Raw genomic sequence first — 20656 nt, 5'->3', positions numbered from 1 at the left:
ATATGTTTAAATGCTTTATATTTTGTTTAAAATTTAAAAAAAAACTGCGTGGTTACAACAAATCATACATCAATTTCTAGTTTTTTTCTTACAAATGTCCAATATGTGCACCTTTAGTTATACGGCACACATCTTAAGTCCAATTCTTCCCACACTTTGGCTAACACGTCCGGAGTAAGGGAAGCAATAGCCTCTTCAATTCGAGGTCTCGACTCTGGCAATAATTCTTTAGGTAGCGGCGGAACGTAGACACGATCTTTTGTAAATCCCCAAAAGGAAAAAAAAAATCACATGACGTTATGTCAGGTGAACGTGGAGGCCAGCGAAAAAAAAAGGAGCTCTGTCGTCTCGACCATCACGACCAATCCAAAGGTTGGACGTTCTGCCACTCTCGTGCAAAGAGACTCAATTGGGGAAATAAAGTTCACGATTCGTTTTCTACCAATTGGGGAAAAGAGCCATTCTTTAGGCGAAGCGAGCGAGAAGACAACCCAAAAGCAAGTACTCGCGCATGCACTTGTGTGAAACTGTTTTTGACGTGACGTCCAATAAATCGATGAACGCCGGCTGCAGGCACGAAAAGTGTCCCGTTACACTGTGTCCCGTTACGCTCATTGTACGCTTGCGTCGCATCTATCTCTCTTCCACTCGATTGACCTATGCGTCCGAGGCGAAGAAAAACAGCGGCAGCACACAACTTACATCTACACGTGAACTGTTTCGTCGACTGTTTATAAAGTGAAGTGAAAAGTTAATGTGGTTTTCATTGCTTATTACAAGAACAATTTCGGCAATAAAGGTTTTAATTATTCTTGTATTTTAAAAAATCTGATTACTAGTATAATTTCAAGTATCTATTCTTTTATTATTAAAATTAAAATGATTCAATTTTATTCATAAAAGTATGCAATCGTTTCATCAATGTTTTGTTATGACGTTGACACGTTAAACTATCGTCCGTAAACCGACTTTACAGACAACCAATTTTTTTTTACTCTTCAATATTATTGTGACCCGGGACCGACACTCCACGACGGCTGACAGTCGATGCCACTAGATGTCGTAACTGGGACCTTTGAATATATATACTGTATAGAAGTCGCGAGTGGATAGGATTTACTCTACGTTTTTCAGGAGCGTAGGATGAGCAGCTTGGGAACTTCACCGCTGCAGTGGCGCTGCCGTAACGCCCTGTATCGTCTTAGGTTGTTATTTACACGTTAGAGCTCAGCACTGTCGCCCGCTGTCATTCCCCGCACCCCCTACCAATCATTCACTGCAGCTCAAGGTCGTTCAACGGGAGGGGGAAGGGGTGTTTGATGAGTTCGAGACTTGTCCGCTAGGGACCACCACAAGTCGATGCCCTAGAGACGGTGGCGATTGCGGCGGTGAATTAACCAACTACCTCAAAACCGTATTAGAAATGTTAACCTGGGCTGGCGACTTCTATACAGTATATATATATATATTGAAAGCTGGGACACACACGAGGGCCTCGCGAGGTCCGACGGTAGCCGCTGCCCCGAGCGCCGGAGGCCACGCAGCGAGGTCTGTCTCCCCCCCCCCCCTGGCCAGACGCGGGGCCGGAAGCTGTCACCGCTCCGCGCTTCCCCCGGATGCTGGTCGCCGGGGCTTTATCTGCGCGCGCCCTTCGCCCCGGCCGCCGCGTCGTCATCGCAGTCCGGTCCATAGTACACACACACATGCGGGACAAACTATCGTGTCCTTTTCACTTCGGAAAAAAAAAACCGGCCAAGAAATAGATTGTGCTACCACCAAAAAAAATTGTACTTCACATTACTGTCGTTATGTTTGCATGCATTAAATACTTAAATATATATATATATATATATATCCTGAATATTTATCATCGCTCTTACAAAAATTAACTCATAATTTTACAATTTTAATTGACTATTCATAAAAGCATACTTTTTTTAACTATCGAAAATATAATCAAATATTCAACCACTGTACTACATTTTGTTTTTATTATGCTTATTAGTATACGCAGTTATTACTAGAGACCGGAAAAATTCGCGAATTCATTTCGCGATAGGCTAAAAATACAAATCGTTATACCTCAATGCTGCCTCTGCTATTGGCTCACGACTCACCTGGATGACTCTGGGCCAATGAGAAACACCCCGACCAAAGCTTTATCGAATCACAGGCTGCTACGTTGGGACGTCTCACAAGACAGCAGCCAATGAGTGGGTGACATTTAACCGAGTGTACGTAGAACTATGGAGTTCATCCTGCAGGTCATGAACCCGCGAATTTTTTCGGTCCCTAGCAATACCACCAAAAAATAATAATTGTACTTCACATTGCTTGTTGTTATTTTTGCACGCATTAAATACCTTTTTTTTTAAAAAAAAAACTGTCCTGAATATTTATTGTCGCTCTTACGAAAATTAACACATAATTTTTACATTTTTAATTGACTATTTATAAATACATACTTTTTTAACCATCGAAAAGATAAATCAAATATTCAACCACTGTACCTCATTTTTTGTTTTTATTATGCTTATTAGTATGCGCAGATATCACTGGAAAGCTATTCAGGGAACGGTTTAACTAATGAAAGTACTGGGACAGGCAAAAATCCGAACCCAGTATTGCTTCGACAGTTTTTTTTTTTTAAGTTATATTGTTACTTTCATGTTTCTTTACACGTTTACAAATCTCTGTAATTTAAATGTAATTTCAGTTCCATTTGAAGAAAAAAAAGTGTTGCATTGTACCAGTGGTACCCAATCCTCGACTGTTACTTGCAAAGCGTTACGTGACATTTGTCACGAACACCGACAACCACATAAGATTGTTTACGAATTACTTCTGACAGATCTACAGCACTGGCAATATTTGAGAACTGTTGTGTTTGACACAAATTACACGAGACAGAGGTGCTCGACCCTTTGCAACAACTGCTACCCTGACGATGGCAACTGCAAATTCGACCGAAACGTCAGTGAAATCTTCGTCTTCGACGCGGCTACAACCCAGAAGCCAAGCAAATGTAGATAATGGCCGTGAAATCCTGCAATCTTTATTAAGTTTTGAAAATTAAACGACATTAAAAAAAACGTTTTGACCTGAAAGCTGCTGAAACCAAGATAAGCGTTCTATGAATTAAACCTAAAATCACAAATTAACATATTATAAATTAAAGTAGTTACTGATGAATCATATACTAATTTAACATTCAAGTTAAATACTAACATTACCCATTAAAAAAGATTGTATTAAATATGAAGTAAGTACACATACACAAAGCATATCTTTATCTCTTCCTATATCTCTATATATGTCCTGTAAATCTCACTATATTTCTCTCTATACAGAAATTTCTCTATATCTCTATAAATATCTATATCCATATCATTCCATATCACTCTATCGCCCTATATATACCTCTATATCTTTATATATGTATATTTCTCTCTATGTCTCTCTATATATGTATATCTCCGTCTATCTATCTCTATGTCTAAATCTTTATCTCTAAAAAACAGAAGACAAACACACAAACATTCATTCATATATTTTTTACTTATCTATTTTTTACCTGTTACAGGTGTGAAAGGTATATAAAAACACGTGCGTTTTCGAATGCAAAGTTGCGGCAAAATTGCAAAAGCAATCGGTGAAGAACATTCCGAGATTTAAGATTTTGAACGAACATTTAAATTTTTATTTATTCAGATTGTTTTTAAATAGACAAAAATACTAAAATAGAATTAAAAATTTTATTGAAGCTCTCCCACACACTCGCACGCCCCTGTGATCCCAGCACGGAGCACGGGCGTGGAGGAAGGGGAAACCGGGTGACATCAAAGGCGCATCACGCAGGTTGCAGTACTCCGGCCGCGGGCGGACTGCATGGCGCGGAGGCAGTGGATGTGGCAACAGCGCGCGAGGCGTCGTTGCCAAACGGCCGGTATTTGCTCGGCCGCTGGAACACGCCTAAAACGAAACGGTGAGCGCGCGATGGTGACGTCACCCCACTTGCAACACGGCCGCGTGGCTCGAGCAAGCTGCATTAAGAGAAGGGACTGTTTGCAATCTCAGATTTGCCATGGTCAATTTAACGGATAAAATTTCATTTCTTGGAGTATTTTTTTTTATGTGTAACATCTCAGCTCTCGGTATACGGCCTTTTGGTAGGAGTAACTTCGTGAACGGAAACGGAAGTCGCATGGAACGGAAATGTGTAACCACGCTGCTGCCATCTGTGGCGGATGGAGCGAGCCAAAATTCACAAAGCCAAAGGGAAATTTTATAGTATTAACTGGTTAGTGAATTTTAACAACACGGGCAGTATTTTAATAAAATTCCTTGTCGAAAATCAGGTTCAAAGCCGGAGTTAGGTATTTTTTCAAGAATTTTTTTTCGCTTTTATCGGAATCTTTTCATTACATAGTTTAAACATTTCGCTCTGCAAATAGAATGATTCAACAGTCGGCGAAGTGCTCCGGCAACGAATTCTAGCGGCAGGTACGGAAACTACGAATTATTCGCATAAAGAACTGTAGTTGAAAACAAAATTTGCGTGCAGTTATCACGCTCGGCATTGTTTTAAAGAGTTCTTAATTTAATTTCGGGTCCGTATTTCGTATTATATTATATGTGTATTTGCAACATGAGAACACATGGATTTGCTTGTTAACCGAAGTTAGATGTTACACATTACTGGCGAGTACTGAAAAATGTGCTCAATTTTTTTTTTCATGTGAGTGTTGGCGGCATAGATTCCGACATATAACTAAACGAAGAAAATAAGAAGAGATAAATTATAGTTTCAATAATTACAGTTTTTAATCATCCTCGCTAATAACTAAGTTATTTTGTTTATTGGCTGCTACGAAACTTTTAACCTTCTGTCCAGATCATATATGTTTGGATTATACGAATTTCGGTGTTTTATTATCGGTTTCTTGTTTTTTCGGGGCGTGTCAAACTATCTATTACGCAATGCCATTGTAACGTAAATTAGTGTACATTCTAGCCCCAGCCTCCAAACACTGCAGCATTATTCGCAGATTTATAATTATAAATAAACGTCGACTTTAAACCTTCCTCCATACGTGAGAGGCCTAAATTATTTTGCTTGAAAATATTTTGTGTTTTTGCTCATTATTTTAAGTAAACACAAGATTTTAAGTAAAATCAAAATATAACTATGATTTATAAAGGTTTTATCCAATTAACAAGTACTTAATTAAAGGTTTTAGGAACTTAAAAGCAAAATTGATATGTCAGTCCTGGGATGCATCGAAATAATTATATCGTGTGAAACGCAGTTTCGAATTACTGTTCGTAAGTAGTCTTTGTCGTGAGATTCTTCATTTTTAGTGAATAATTCGTAAATTAAAAAAAAAAAAGAGGTTTTCCCGAACCTCTGTAACGATCGGGGTTCAGTGCGAAAATAACAAGTTTGGAGTCTTTGATCGTACTTTTTTGTCAATTATATATATATATATATTCAAACAACAAACAAGTGAATCAAAAGGGCAATGAAAAATAAAAATCGATGTAACGAAAAAAAAAATTCGCTATTCATTCCAATGTTATCCCAACCGATCTCCTACTGCGCTATTTAATTCTGCTGATTGCGATAGTGTGTTATCGCAGATAACAACGTGATCTTTATTGACTTGATGTAGGCTTTTGGACATACGCCATTGCTTAGCACATGTATGTCTGCAGAAGAAAACTACAAAAAAACACAAATGACAAAAAAACACAAATTAAGCAAAAATTGCTGTTAGGTTTTAACGCCACACACTATTCCACAACAGGAATATGGTCAACAAACAAGGAAAAAACAAAGAAAAATTGACTAACAGAACGAAAAAAACCCCACAAATGATGACAGCACAAAAATTCCGAACAAAAAAAAATTCAACACAACAGTTGAAACGAGACAAAAAACACAGCAAAACAAAAAGACGAAACAAACACAATAGTTTTCCAAAAAAACAATGCAATGCAAAGCAATGGCATATGTCCAAAAGCCTACATCAAGTCATGCACTCCCATTGCACAAATCTTTCAAAGATAGTGATCTTTATTGCCATACAACATTTATCTGAGTCGGCAACAACAGCTGTAGGTACTTGTCAACTTCCTGTTGAAGTACAACGAGGTCGCCAGCTATTGTGTCCTCGGGCTATAGTGCCAGAGTAGTGACTACACTGTCAAAACTTTTCATTTTAAATTTACGAAGAACGCTGGCTACAAATTATAAAGGGATTTTGAAAAAGAATTACTGTTATCTTCGTAAGTTTGCGGGTGTTTAGTTCACTTTCTTTGAACACGAATCAACAATAATAATCAAACACATGTTGAGTCTACAACAAAACCCTTTTTTCTTTGCCTTGTTACAACAAACACACAACTCGGAAGTCGGAAGCAGACGTAGTTTCTAACAGGATCCGATTTTCGGATAAAACACAGAAAAAAAATCTGTACTATTAGAAAAAGATTTCTTTGGAAACCAGTTACCAAGAAATAGTTTGTAACTACAAGAAATATATTTTAAATTTGTACAACACATGGCTATGGTTATCATTGCATCTATGATATATATTTTTGACATGACAACGTCTAATAAATCGACGAACGCCGGCTGCACGCACGAAAAAGTGTCCCGTAACGCACATTGTTCCACTACGATGTATCCCGTTACGCTCATAGTACGCTTGCGCCGCATCTCTCTTCCACTCGATTGGAACAACCGTCGATTTGACTTTTCAATCATGTTTTCGTTGTTTGAATTATTAATATTATGTCATTTAACAATCGTCCACCGATTTTCAGAAAAATCGGTAAGGTTATTCAAAAGTAATGTTGAATTTACAAATACGTTTTTGTACGAACAATCGTGTTTTACAGTTACACATAATAATTCAAATTACACCCTGGATCTTTAGCACAGTGTTTTAAAAAAAATTGTAACACATTATAAATAAGTTTGGTGTATTTGGGATGCGTATTTGTTATAAAATCGTATTATAAAAACGAAATAATATTATTCCCCTACGGTGCTTCCATCTATGGTGACGGACGCGAACCGAACGATTCGCGATATCTATCAGCTGCCGCGGCAACCAGGCACTCGTTAATACATATTTTCCTTTGTTTATCGCGAGGGGCGTTATTATTAGTGAATTATAAATAAAATTTCGTGCCCGGGGCCACAATTGCATATCATTTTGAGCACTGGAAGACATAAAAACGTAAAATATTCTCGACGAATTTTAATCTCGGCCCCAGCGCACCACGAGCGTCTGGGTTGGAGATTAAAGCCGAAATTCTTTCTTAAACTTACTAATACTTTTTTATTAACTGCAAGGGCATTTTTTAAAATTAATTTCACGACGAACAAACTTCGCCGTTAAATGTGTAATTACGAAAAAGCGCAAAACATTCTCAACGATCTTGAAGTTAAATAGCAAACATGTATAAAAGTTATAGTTAAAATAATCTCTTCGTTAAAGTAATAAACATATTTGAATTAATGAGTGCAAATAAAAGTAAATTTATCAATTAAATTGTACATTTCATTTCACTCCTTCTTTGTATCCATACAAAATAGTGATAATTCAATAAAAATGATTCAATTTTATTCATAAAAGTATGCAATCATTTCATTAATGTTTTGTTATGATGTTGTCACGTTAAACTATCGTCCGTAATCCGACTTTACAGACCAACAATTTTTTTCGAGACAATGCTTATGCAAATTAGCGCATAATTTTACACTTAAATTTATGTTTCATTCAAGCATATTTTTTTAAACCTTGGAAAAGATAACCGAACATTCAATTATGGCCGACCACCTTGCCTCGCAAGAGTAACGCCTTAAGGGGTACCTCCCATTTCAGGTCATTATTTTATTTTTATTTTAATCACTGATCAACTTCTAAACTTTTTCAATTGTTTAACTTTCACGAAATGAAAAATATATACAGCGTATACTTTTTGCATAATTAGCTGCCAAAGTTACATTTTTAACGTTTTTAGGTTGTACAAATAAGGAGAATTTAATTTATTGAGAACTGAAACTTTTTAGGTTTAACTGCAATGCCACTGGTTACTTCATGAAATGGTTTGCATTTCTATCACAAAAAATCATTTCATGTTTCTTAGCTGTCAAAATCGTAACAATTTTAAGAATTTTGAAATGCCAGGTAAAATTAATTAATATTTTTAAACCAACAGGTTTCAATAAAGTAGGTCAAATAATGTCGGAGGGTTTTGACAACACCGAAAACTCACTAGCACAGCCATGTTTGTATGACAAGTTGGTTGACTTGAGTTTACATAAAATATTTTGTAACTAGGACTGGTCATAAAATATGTTAGATGTTTGACAGATTAAACCAATCACAATTGTGCCCAACGAAAACGGAAATGGGGACGTTTCCGTGCCAACGAATCTTGAAAATGGCGACAAACATACGGGAAATTGAAGAGGTTCAAAAGGTAAAATAATAAAATTAAGAATACTGTAAGTAAAGTAATTAATCAGGAAAAAAAACAATCCAAATTTTTAAACATCGCAGATCATTAATTTTATTTTGCAAAGAGAATTAATGTGATTAAACTTACAATCGTTATTAAGGTTAAGTAATAAATAAAAACCGTGAAAAGTTTCAAAGTTTCCATCCAGCATTATTATGAAATATTTTAATTTTTAAATAAATGACGTAATATTGAAAAGTTTGAACTAGCTTAGTCCAATAATAAATTTTGACGTGTAATAGGATCAAAGGTTATCTGATTTGAGGTTACCTGTTCAACTTTATTTGACGGAGGAGATTGGAAGGCATATTGCATCCAATATTACCTCTCAAACTTAGTTGTCAAATTAATACAGTTGGGGTCAAATATTTTACAAGGTGACAGTGTGACAATGTGCATATTAACACCGTTACTTTTCACAGAGTTTTGTCCGAAAGCTGTTCTCTATCATTTAATGTCTGTGTCGTCTAACGTGTCTCTAATTTGACTGTTCTCAAAAGTAGTGCACGTGGTAAGTACTCATTTTACAACTGTCATTTGCAAAGCAACTCATGTTTGTTTACGAACAACACTGACTATCACATGAACTTGTTTACAAACACATTTGAAAGAACAGTGGCAGAAGGGGACGTAGCATTGATACTATTTTTGAGAAGTCTCATACATCATTTTTTATGGGGGGGGGGGGGGATGGAACAGAAATATTCATGTAAAAATTACACATATATATATATTTGTTCATTTACATGAAAAAAAATGTATCACTACAAAATAGTGTTCGCAGTAATGTTGGTTTCGGATTCTTACCCGGGCATTTATGCTTTGTTGTCGTCCCGGTACCTTCAATAGTTAACATTATTTGTAAACCGTTCCTTGAATACCTTTCCAGTATTAACTGCGTATATTAATAAGTTTATGAAATAAAATAAAGTCATTATTTAATATTCGATTATCCTAATATTCGATTATATTTTCTATTATTTAAAAAAAATATGCTTGAATGAAACATCAACATCAATTAAAATGTAAAATTATGGGCCAATATTCGTAAGAAATCGTCAGTATTGTCTCGAAAAACGTATTTCATATGTGTAAAAATAACCATAGTCACGTGTTGTACAAAGTTGCAATATCTTTGTGGTAGTACTGCAAACTATTTCTCGTCAATTGGTTTCCAAAGGAATCTTTTGTAAAAGTCCAGACAATTATTTTTTCGTGTGTATTTAAGACAATTCATGTGCCAGACTGTATCTTGGGTTAACCACGCACGCACTAACACTAACACTAACTTAGACGCGAAATGTCTTACCGACAGTTTCTCTAATGTCTTACCGACAGTTTCTTTTTTCCCCCAGCCTTTTTTTTTTTGACAACTGCGACTAACAAACCAATCAATGAATGTTATTTGAATGACTCTTGTAATGAGGAAGAGAGGTTTTAAAATATTTTCGATGGTATGTCCACGAAGTTATCTATCTCAAAACAACTCATGTTGTAAACAAGTGCATAAATTCATCTATAAAAGTGTATATAGTGCTGATTATTGTTATTAAAAGTAATATTATTTCCGGGCGATAGTTTCGTCTCCCACCCGTCCACGTAGTACCAACCATTCAAAAACCAACAGGGGTGTCTCTTGGACTGCGCGAACTGCAGTGTTGAAAGCGAAGCGACGCTGGAGCAAAGATACAGGTTGTGTCGACGCCCCGTAAGCGACGCTTTCTCGATGCCGTACTGCGCCGCACGTGAACTAACGAACACGAATCCTTGAGATAGCACGATGATTCAGACCGCGAATTTGTCGGATGCTCCCAAGAGGACGGTCGTAATCAGCCAAGTAAACAAATGGCACGCCTTTATTTTTTTTGTTTGTGCGCACAAATTAGTAAAATGCAAGGCTGTTATTTAACGTAGTTGTGTATTCTAACGTAGCCCTGCTAGTAACGTAACACCAGTTAAACGTGGATACAAAATAAAAGGGGTGGCTACGAGATTACATAACCTCAAAACGTGACCAACTGCGCCAATAAAGCCGGTCAATGCCGGCCGCGCCGTGCGGCGACACTATTCGTCAGCGAGCGACGCCTTGGTCACTTCGCTTCACTGCCACAGATGCGTCCCTCGCTGAGATGCCTTCTGAAGACTCAGACTCACCCGCAAGTTCGGTAGTTTCATTTCCTACTTTCCTCTGCCTTTTGACGTGACAACGTCTAATAAATCGATGAACGCCGGCTACACGCACGAAAAAGGATAACTCATTGTCCCGTTACGCACATTGTCCCGTTACGCTCATTGTACGCTTGCGCCGCATCTATCTCTTTTCCACTCGATTGGAACAACCATCGATTTGAATTTTTCGAGGCACATTAGACTTGAAACACTCCCATTCGTTTCCTACTTTTCCTATCATCGTCCTATCCTTAACAGAATAACACAGATTGGAAGAAGTTAAATAGCAAACATGTATAAAAGTTATAGTTAAAATAATCTCTTCGTTAAAGTAAAGTAAAAAAACATATTTAAATTAATGAGTGCAAATAGAAGTAAATTTATCAATTAGATTGTACATTTCATTTCACTCCTTCTTTGTATCCATACAAAATAGTGATAATTAAATAAAAATAATTGAATTTTATTCATAAAAGTATGCAATCATTTCATCAATGTTTTGTTATGAAGTTTTCACGTTAAACTATCGTCCGTAAACCGACTTTACAGACAACCTATTTTTTTTTCTCAACAGATATCTTACAAATATTACTTACTAGCGGTTAAAATTCTTGCAAGTGTTCATAACAATTACGGTTAGAAAATAACTTTTAGTAAACACCCGGCGACAAAAAATTGGTGACCCAACAATAAATGCACGATAGCTATTGGAATAAATGTAGAGGAAAATTCCTTAATTTAAAGACACGGCAAAGAAAAAAAAAGAATAAGAATTATACCAACACGACGTGTGAGATGGAACCTTAAACGGTACGGACAGAGATATTCATTACGATGTTTTAATCGTCTATCATCAAATATTTTACTTAAAATAAGGCAGAGCACACTTAAGGGCCCCACCTACATATAGGCTGTGCAGAAGAAAACACGCTACTCGAATCCTGCTCAAGATATACGAGAGGGGTTTATTTATGAAACGCATTTAGGAATATGGTGAACACGAAAGAACGATTCTGTTACTGGATTTCTTTTTTTTTAAACGTATTTTAAGAAGAGTAAGAATTTCCAAAAACACACGCTTTCAGAATTATTTTTCAGGCCTGGAACATCCGGTACAGATCCTTGAAAGCACTCAAGGGACTTGCATTACATATTTATCTACATTCACCCGCCTTACAATGCCATATATCGTAACCGCCTCAAATCCCACAGTCGCCCTGTGCACGACAAGAATATCGCGCGCCAAATCCACAACCTAGCGCTTAGGCCCCGTTCCACACCGACACGAAAACGGAGACGGAACTCCTGCAACATTTCAATATCGCGTCTGCTGCTTTCCACGAAGCACGGAAACGTGACAAATGACAACCAATGCGAATTTTTTTTTTCTTCAAATATTACGAATTGTTAATTAATTTCATGATCACAGCACGGAAATAATTTACATATATAACACCAAAAAAAAAATCAAAGAAAAAGTAGTAATGGAACACTAGTTATTATTTTACTTTAAACGATTTTTTTTAACTTATTTAGAAGATGAACAAACATGGCTACCACCGCAGCTTCTATTGGTCGCACGGAAGAGGTCGGCACTGCCGAGATGACACGCAGTAAACCGTCTGCGCGCTGTTGTGGAGACTCTGTGTTCCGCGAGATCAGTCTCCGCGTGACTGCAGAACGGGCCTTGGAGGAGACAGAACAGACAGAGGAGACACCTCGCCGACACAGACACCGGGGTGTTCACCTCGGAACAGACTGCGGCGCGCGCGGGAACTCGCGGCGCGGGTTGGCAGCCCTGCGGGTCCGGCGGCGACCAGGGCTGGACGCGGACTGAAGCGGGGTCTCCGGCGGCGACCAGTGTGAGTCAACAGGCCGGCGGTGAATCACAGGGCACCGCACACACGCGCGTGCGGTTGGTTCCGAGGGGAGAGAGAGAGAGAGAGAGGACTGGTTAGTCTTCAGGGACGACCACCTGGCGGCGCGCAGCCTCCCGGCTACAGCACGGCACGGCGCACACATCCCCACCACAGAACAAGGAGGGGAATAAACAAGTGCGACTCTTACAGTGGAAACTGAAACCATGTTTCACGCGACATGTGTCTGTTGGGCGGGCCCATCCCTATAACTACAAGCAAATAAAAAATCGGAATAGAGGTTCTCATACAAAGTTTTTTAATTTTTTTATTTTTTATTAATGTGGGAAACCCCCCCCCCCTCCACAGGGTGTCCGCCCCGCCAAAAATTCACTCATTTTATTGGCAATGAGAGGTGTGTATATATATATATATATATATATATATATATATATATATATATATATATACACACACACACACACACATGGAGGATAAAATTTGAATACATTAAACAAGAGAAAGATATTTACAATAATTGATAGGCTACATAGCATGGCACTGGGCCCCTTCCAACTTTCAAGTCCTTGGGGGCCGATATTTCGTGTGAGGTGAAGTGTCTATTTACATTTGGTGGTGAGGGTGGTTATATTAAGATATCTCCTTGGCAAAACAAGTTTAATCGATGCGAAAATACTTAACGCTGTTTTGTAATAAACCGTCATGTAATAAATAAAGGAGTAGGAGGTGCAAAAAACTCATTGTATTACACACCACAAAATTAGTGGCTACCTAAATGGATTGAATTTTCACTGGTTTGTTTGCCTGATAACAGCTTATACATTTCTTCTCCTAATAAATTAATGTAGATATGTCAGCAATATATTATGAAAACTACTATCTAACGGACGGGCCCGTAACTACTTCAAAAAACTAGGTCTCAGACTCGGTAATTAGAGTTTCTCCCCCATGATCCCCTTATCCCCTGGCAGATGATGCCGCCATTCCAAGTTCGCATCTCTGAAGGATGGACGGTATCCGAATACTTTTACCGCTAGCACCACCTGTTAGCAATTATGCGCAGGTAGCCATTTCGAGTCGTGATATCTTACGAATATTCAGCGCAACGAAATGCTAGTGATCAAAATAGAAATAATGTTACGAATCTCAAAGTTATAAACAAACACCCCTATCAACGTCTTTGTCTCTTATTTGAGTTATCACTTACGTTAATAACGTTTTAAACAAATCTTACGCCAAAAATATGAAGTAATTTTGAAGCTGACGGGACGTAAGGACGCATCAGTGCGGATGCGAGTGTCGCATCACTGGTCCAGATTGTAGCGAACACATGCAAGGATGCATCGGCATCTCTTGTGAGGATGCGGAAGCAAAGCAAAGATAGCCGCGTCCACTACGATGCACTTTAAGTGGCTCACTCAGCTGAGAGATACATTAGGCTGATATTCGGATGCATCTTCAACCGCTTATTGTGATTCAGCGTACAGTCGTGGCCATTATCAATAGCGTATCAAGCAGCTGTCTCCCCCCATCCCCTTCGGAAGTAAAAAATAAAATTCAAACTAATTTTTATTGATAAAATGGAGAGTTTGTATTCGGTCTGTCGTTAATCAACATAATTTTAAAAATAAAATTAATTTTGAAAAAAATTATTATTATTATTATTATTAGGGACCGGGAAAATTCGCGGGTTCAATGACCTCCAGGATTAACTCCATAGTTCTACGTACACTCGGTCAAATGCCACCCACTCATTGGCTGCCGTCTTGTGAGACGTCCCAACGTAGCAGCCTGTGATTCGATAAAGCTTCGGTTGGGTGTTTCTCATTGGCCCAGAGTCACCCAGGTGAGTTTTGAACCAATAGCAGAGGCAGCACTGAGGTATAACTATTTGTATTTTAGCCTATCGCGAAATGAATTCGCGAATTTTTCCGGTCTCTAATTATTATTATTAACGACAGTGAAAAAAAAAAATAAGTTACGTAATGTTAACAAGCAAGGTAGTGTCGATTTGGCAACAGTGCGTTCCATTTATACTCTGTACTGCAAACGAGGCGTGAGTCAGTCTGTGGTCAATTGTAAAACGGCAGCGCGGCATAAGCGATTCACGCGGCCGCTGCAAAGCAGCCGGGTTGGAGAGAGGAACGAGGGGGGGGGGGGGTGGAGAAGGAAGATACTTCGCGAGAGCAGGCCTCATCACCGCTGTAACAAGCGCCGGTGCCGCTGTAGCGTACTGAGGCCACTTGCCGCCGCGCGGCGTTAATTTGGTCGTTAGCCCACACGCGCACCTCACACTTATATATATATTGCTTACGACACGCTGGCTTTTGTGGTTTCGCACAAACACAGCCTCCTCTCTCCCCCCCCCCCCTCCTCAAACAGCCACCCAAGCTTCCCACCACTCGCGAGCCAAGTCCAGAAACAACCCACGGCAAACCAACTCGCTCCCCCCCCTCCCCATAAAACTTTGTGTTTGATTACACCTATCACGACATGCCCCTGCAGTCGGCGCGTGTTAGACATACGCGTTTCTACGCAACAACAACAAAAATAAACACACACAATTCCATGCCTTCGCCGAGATCGGACGATGCAGGGATCATGGGGTTCGAGTCCAGCCCCGAAAGCGTAACTCAATATTTCCGATGGCTGAGAACATCGGGTTCCCCGCCCCCCGACGTCCAATGCCCCCCGTGCGCCAATCACAGCTTCCCGCATCAGAATTCATGAAGCCAGCTCAGTGTTGTTAAACCGCCCTCGAAGAACAAATGCAACCACGGCGTGCTAAACAAAATAAAAAGTCGGGTACTAAGTTTTCTTTTTTACCCTTCAATTAGGTTAGTAAGAGTATGAACAATGAAGTTACGTTGTGTGTCTGGGACCATGGCCCCCACATTCGATGCGGGCCCTGAACCCAGGATCGCCCCCCCCCCCCCCCCCCCCACAAATTTTACAGTCACGTGCTACATTATAATTGCATGGTTATTTCTTACCTACACAGTTTTTATATTCAGAATGTTATTTAACCTGAAAATGCAGGGTATAATTATGGTTACTACCTATTTTATAAGTCCAAACTAAGCTTTATTTATAAAAATTATTTTACTTTAAAATAACCACAGAGAGTACCTATGCATATTTATTTCACACACTGAGATATAAATGAAAATAGTCACAGAAAAATAAAATTAGCTGTAGGTGTAGAATCTTCTAAAATTTCATTGGATTAAAAAAAAAAATGTTCAATATGTTTTTTCTAGTTTGTAAAAAAATTATAATGGTTAAACGTTTAAAAATAAGCAGGTCTGGGCCCCGGGCCCCGGGCCCAGGGGTCCACCCCAGCCCCACCCTTGTGGGGGCCACGTCTGGGACGTGTGGAGCGGTCCGCGACACAGCGCCGCGACGGCTCTCGCGGACACGTGTGGAGCGGTCGATCCTCGTCCTTAAGGACGTCGCCTACCCGGGCACGCATACGGTGTGCACGGCTTCAGATAAAAAAAAAAAAAAAAATGGTCAAGATATCCGAGTGGGGTCTGTTTACGCAGAGGTGCCCCCCCCCCCCCCCCCAAACACTATGACTCACCCCCCCCCTCTAACCTAATGATGCGCACCCTCCCCCCCCCCCCCCGAAAGTTTTTATGCCATTTTCTCATTGATTTACTCAATTATTTTATAATATTATACTTTTTTAGTATTATATTTTATCACATTTTGCATTAATTAAAACTAATTTTCTAATAATAATTTTGGTCATATCAGGTAATATTTCCATCCTGAACCGACAGATGCCAAACTGCTTTTGTTGAGGAAAGTGCGGGGTTGCCAATTTGATTTACAAGATCCATTTCAATTATCAAAGCACCAGAAACGTATTTTTCACATTAGAAGCTATAATTATTTAAATAATATATACATTTTTCTCGTCTTTTAACCACCCCCCCCCCCCCCCCCTGAAATTTTAATGACGCAGTCTGCGTCGTTACCCCCCACCTTGTGGGCACCCCCTGGTTTACGAAAAGCTTTTTAATAATACACTGAGGGCAGACGAACAGAGGGCAGGCCTTTTTCCGCGAGAGGAGAAAAAAAAATTCTAAATGCTCGTTCGACTGCTTACTTACAACGCGCGAGTTTCCAAACCCTTGAGGGCCGGCATGTACTCCCCATGTGGGGCAGGACCGACGGAACAAGGCGCGATCTCAATATGGCGAGGGAAACGGATACGCCGTTTCATCGCGGCGCAGAGGCGTCGGAGGAGGCTATGTCGAGAGGCTACCAATCCCAGCAACACAGCAAGCCAGCCCTAATACGAAGAACTCCTGTGCTAAATTTCATGATCATAGACCCCAAGAACATGGACCCCCCACAAGGGTGGGGCTGGGTGGACCCCTGGGTCCAGGGCCCCAGCCTCGTTTATTTTTAATGTTTAACCATTATAATTTTTTTTACAAACTAGAAAAAACATATTGAACATTTTTTTTAATCCAATGAAATTTTAGAAGATTCTACACCTACAGCTAATTTTATTTTTCTGTGACTATTTTCATTTATATCTCAGTGTGTGAAATAAATATGCATTCTCGCTGTGGTTATTTTAAAGTAAAATAATTTTATAAATAAAGCTTAGTTTGGTAAAATAGGTAACCATAATGTTAACCTGTATTTTCAGGTTAAATAACGTTCTAAAAAGAGTGTAGGTAAGAAATAACCATGCAATTATAATGTAGCACGTGACTGTAAACTTGTTGGGGGGGGGGGGGTGGTATTTCTCCGATCCTGGGTCCAGGGCCCGTAATCGAATGTGGAGGCCATGCCCAAGACCCACCGGTTTAAGTTTTGAGTTGTCGGTTAGTCAGTGTTAAAAAGTTTCATTAAGTAGATAGATCCCCCCCCCCCCCCCTCCGCGACTCATCTCTCTGGCACGGATCGCCCCACTACCGAATGTTGCCCATTCCGTAGAGACCTGTCAAATTCGCGATTTCAAATCCCTAAAGGATAGACTCCATGATCCTCTACGCACTCGTGCAAATTACATCTGCTGACTGGTTACCGACTCGTAACACTGTTGACTGGAATGATCGTGATTCGCTAATTCTTCTGTAAAAGATTTTTCATTGGCCCAGAGTCCTTCAGATAATCTGTGGTCCAATCACTGAAGCAAAATAATGTCAAAAGTATTTGGACTCTATCCTATCGCGAAATGAATCCGCGAATTTTACAGGTCTCTAGGCCATTACTAGAGACCTGCAAAATTCGCAGTTTCGATGGCCTTCAGGATAGACTGCACATACCCCTGTACACTCGGGCAATTAACGCAAGTTTATTGGCTGCCGACTTGTAAGTCGTCTCAGCTGGTTTGTCTGTGATTCGATCCTTCTTTGGTTGAGGGGTTTATAACTGGTTGAGATTCGTCCAGGATGAAGCCAATAGCAAAATTATCTAAGAGGTATATGTGTTTGAATTCCAGCCTATCACCGAATGAATCCGCGAATTTTGCAGGTCTCTAGGCATTACGTAACGCTCGGATGAGTCATCACCTCGTCTCACCCTACCGGCTGCAAAGCAGTTTCACTTTCAAAAATAGCAACGCGCAAATGAAAACAACTCATAACCACTGTGCAGTGCGACCCTTGTCCACGAGACGCTATGCGAAGCACGCGTGGAACCTTTCGAGATGCTAACTGAGCTTCTGATCTCACACAAAAATAATAAATAAATGCTGGGGACATGTTAACACGCTCAAACCATTATTCTGTGCGACGTGGGCAAATAAAATTAATGATTTTTTTTTCTAATGCAAGGACATAAAAGTTACAAGGAGCAAGCGAGTATAACGGCATTGGTTAGTTACGAGACTTTCCACGCGCCAAACATGGAAGTGGGAATAAAATCAGCTCCGACTGGTCGGAGAGGGCAATCGATTACCGCAGATGGGATAGACTTGTGAGGACGCGCCTTATGCACGCACATATGTTTCAAAACATTCAAAAAAACTTAATGTTTTACGAGAGATGTCTGCGGAAAAAAAAAACTAACATTGGAAAAACAGATATAATTTTTTACGAAAATTAATTACATAGGTACATATAAGGAACTTTTGCAGTCAGTGACATCACAAAACATGACAGCCAATGAGGTTTGGCCTTGCCGATCACACGGGGGCAAGTGTAATACCTCCTCGTGCTCACAAGAAGATTTCCGCGAGGTTGTATTTATATTCCCCTCCAAATTTTAAAATACCATCAATATTTATTATTCGAAATATTTTCTATTCTAATAAAAGTATTTGATAACATGCAGTACATTAAAAATAACTCTACACTGACAACTGTGAAGGTATATTAACGCTCCCCAATATATAAATGCACAATGTACTTTTAGAACGTAATTATGTAAATTAAATTACGATATATATATTAATTCAAGGAACTTAGTTCGTGAAACGAAAGGGTTCAGTGTTTGAACACACCACAGTAAATAAATTTTATTTCTTGAAGCGCGTATTTTATCATTTTTGACCCTTGAGACGATTCGAGCGGTAGGTTTGATTAGAGGTATGTGATTAGAGTTCAAGATTTTGATTCAAGAAATTTGGGTTGTGTCCTGTCCTTTAATTTTTATTCTTAAATAAAATTGCTATATAGTTTTATTTGTTTTCTATTGTTTTAGTTTTAAAGTAAATATATAATGCCAATTTTTTTTAGCTATTTCATTCTTAAACTTTTTATTGAGACTTCAACGATCACTCAAAACACAGCAATGGTAAAGCGAGTAGCAAGAAAAATAGACCCAGCAGTCGATGAGTAGCCAGTAATCATGCATTATGTAATCTACTCTACGTGTAAACAGAAGTGTATGTTTTATATGGATATTCTTGGAAACTAGTTACCAAAATGATTTTTTTTTATTTTTTGAGGATTCTACAAGTAAAATATGGAGATTTTCCCAAGATAGTGTGGAACAACAAAATTTATAATGTAGCTCCATGTTTAAAACAATTCGCGCAGACTACAAATTGTAATTTTTTTCAGATAAAACATAAATTAAATTATGTTTTATAACATCCAAAAAAAAATTCTTATTCTTAGTGTATCGCCTTGATTTTGAAACTATTACATATCAAATAGCTGCTGTTAGCAAATAAGATACAGCAAATATGCAAGAATTATTATAAGTAGATTAATTACTAAAACATTAATAAGTTAAACACAAAATAATGCATTTGTTTATATAGCTAATTTAAAAAAACACCTTTCTGCCTACAGTTTTACAATATTCACTTTCTCAAACAGTACATAATTGACCAAAATTTGGACATTTGATTATTTTTTTATTTTATATCTTGATACATAAAAATAATAAAAAATTAAAACTATACGCACCATTGTTGTAGTTTCTTTTCATGTGAGAAACCTTTTCAGATTCGTAGTGTCTGTAAATAATGTGCTATCATGTCCCGAAAAAATATAGTGTTCACTAACTTTGGATGCTACTAGGGAGACCCCTTAGAGACAATGCTGGTGGTTACTGTTTAAAAATTCATTCAGAAAAATTTATTAAAGTTTATTTAACCTTTCAAAATCATAAAAAAATTCTGATGATTTTAAAAGGAAATGGAAAAAATTAAATGATTATTTTTTTTTATGACACTCAGCAGCCAGTAAAATTGACCCTTAAACCTAAAAAAGTTCCAGTTTTATATTCCAATTTAAGTCTCCTTAACCATATTGCACAAAATAGTTAAAAATGCAAATTTTACTGCTATTTATGCAAAAAAGTATGCGATATATGTTTTTATTTTATTTTGTAAACGTTCAGCCATTCAATAAGTCGGCAAGTTCAACCACGTGGAACGTAAATATAAAACAATGAACTAGAGCGGGAAATACGAGGCGCCTAGCGCTTGCGTTGAGCGCGTACACGCACGAGATAAAATAGTCCGATGGCGACATTTTTCTCAGGAAATACACGACCATCCGGGAGTTATGACTGCACCGCGGTAGAACGACGTGAATGTTATAAATATCATCTTCTCCTCTTGCACACAAACTCTTCACAGTAGTCACCTGATCTGCAGT

The 20656-nt window shown here is 38.6% G+C and overlaps 1 protein-coding gene across 8 annotated transcripts in view; it reads right to left on the bottom strand.

Annotated features, from left to right (window-relative positions):
- Positions 1 to 20656, bottom strand: part of LOC134534122 (uncharacterized) — a 259877-nt gene that overhangs the window by 72214 nt on the left and 167007 nt on the right. Inside the window, exon 1 of one of the 8 annotated variants that reach the window (XM_063372203.1) lies at positions 12254 to 12550. The exons of 3 other annotated variants lie outside the window; for them this stretch is intronic. The gene's annotated coding sequence lies outside the window, so the exon portion shown is untranslated. Of the gene's footprint in view, positions 1 to 12253; positions 12551 to 20656 lie in introns of those variants that run through there. 4 more of the 8 variants (XM_063372204.1, XM_063372208.1, XM_063372206.1 and 1 more) reach the window with 4 other exon arrangements.

The sequence above is a fragment of the Bacillus rossius genome, chromosome 7, assembly GCF_032445375.1.
Source record: "Bacillus rossius redtenbacheri isolate Brsri chromosome 7, Brsri_v3, whole genome shotgun sequence".
NCBI lineage: Eukaryota > Metazoa > Arthropoda > Insecta > Phasmatodea > Bacillidae > Bacillus > Bacillus rossius.
Note: the sequence above shows the minus strand (reverse complement) of the source record. Positions and strands in the feature narration are given on the sequence as shown.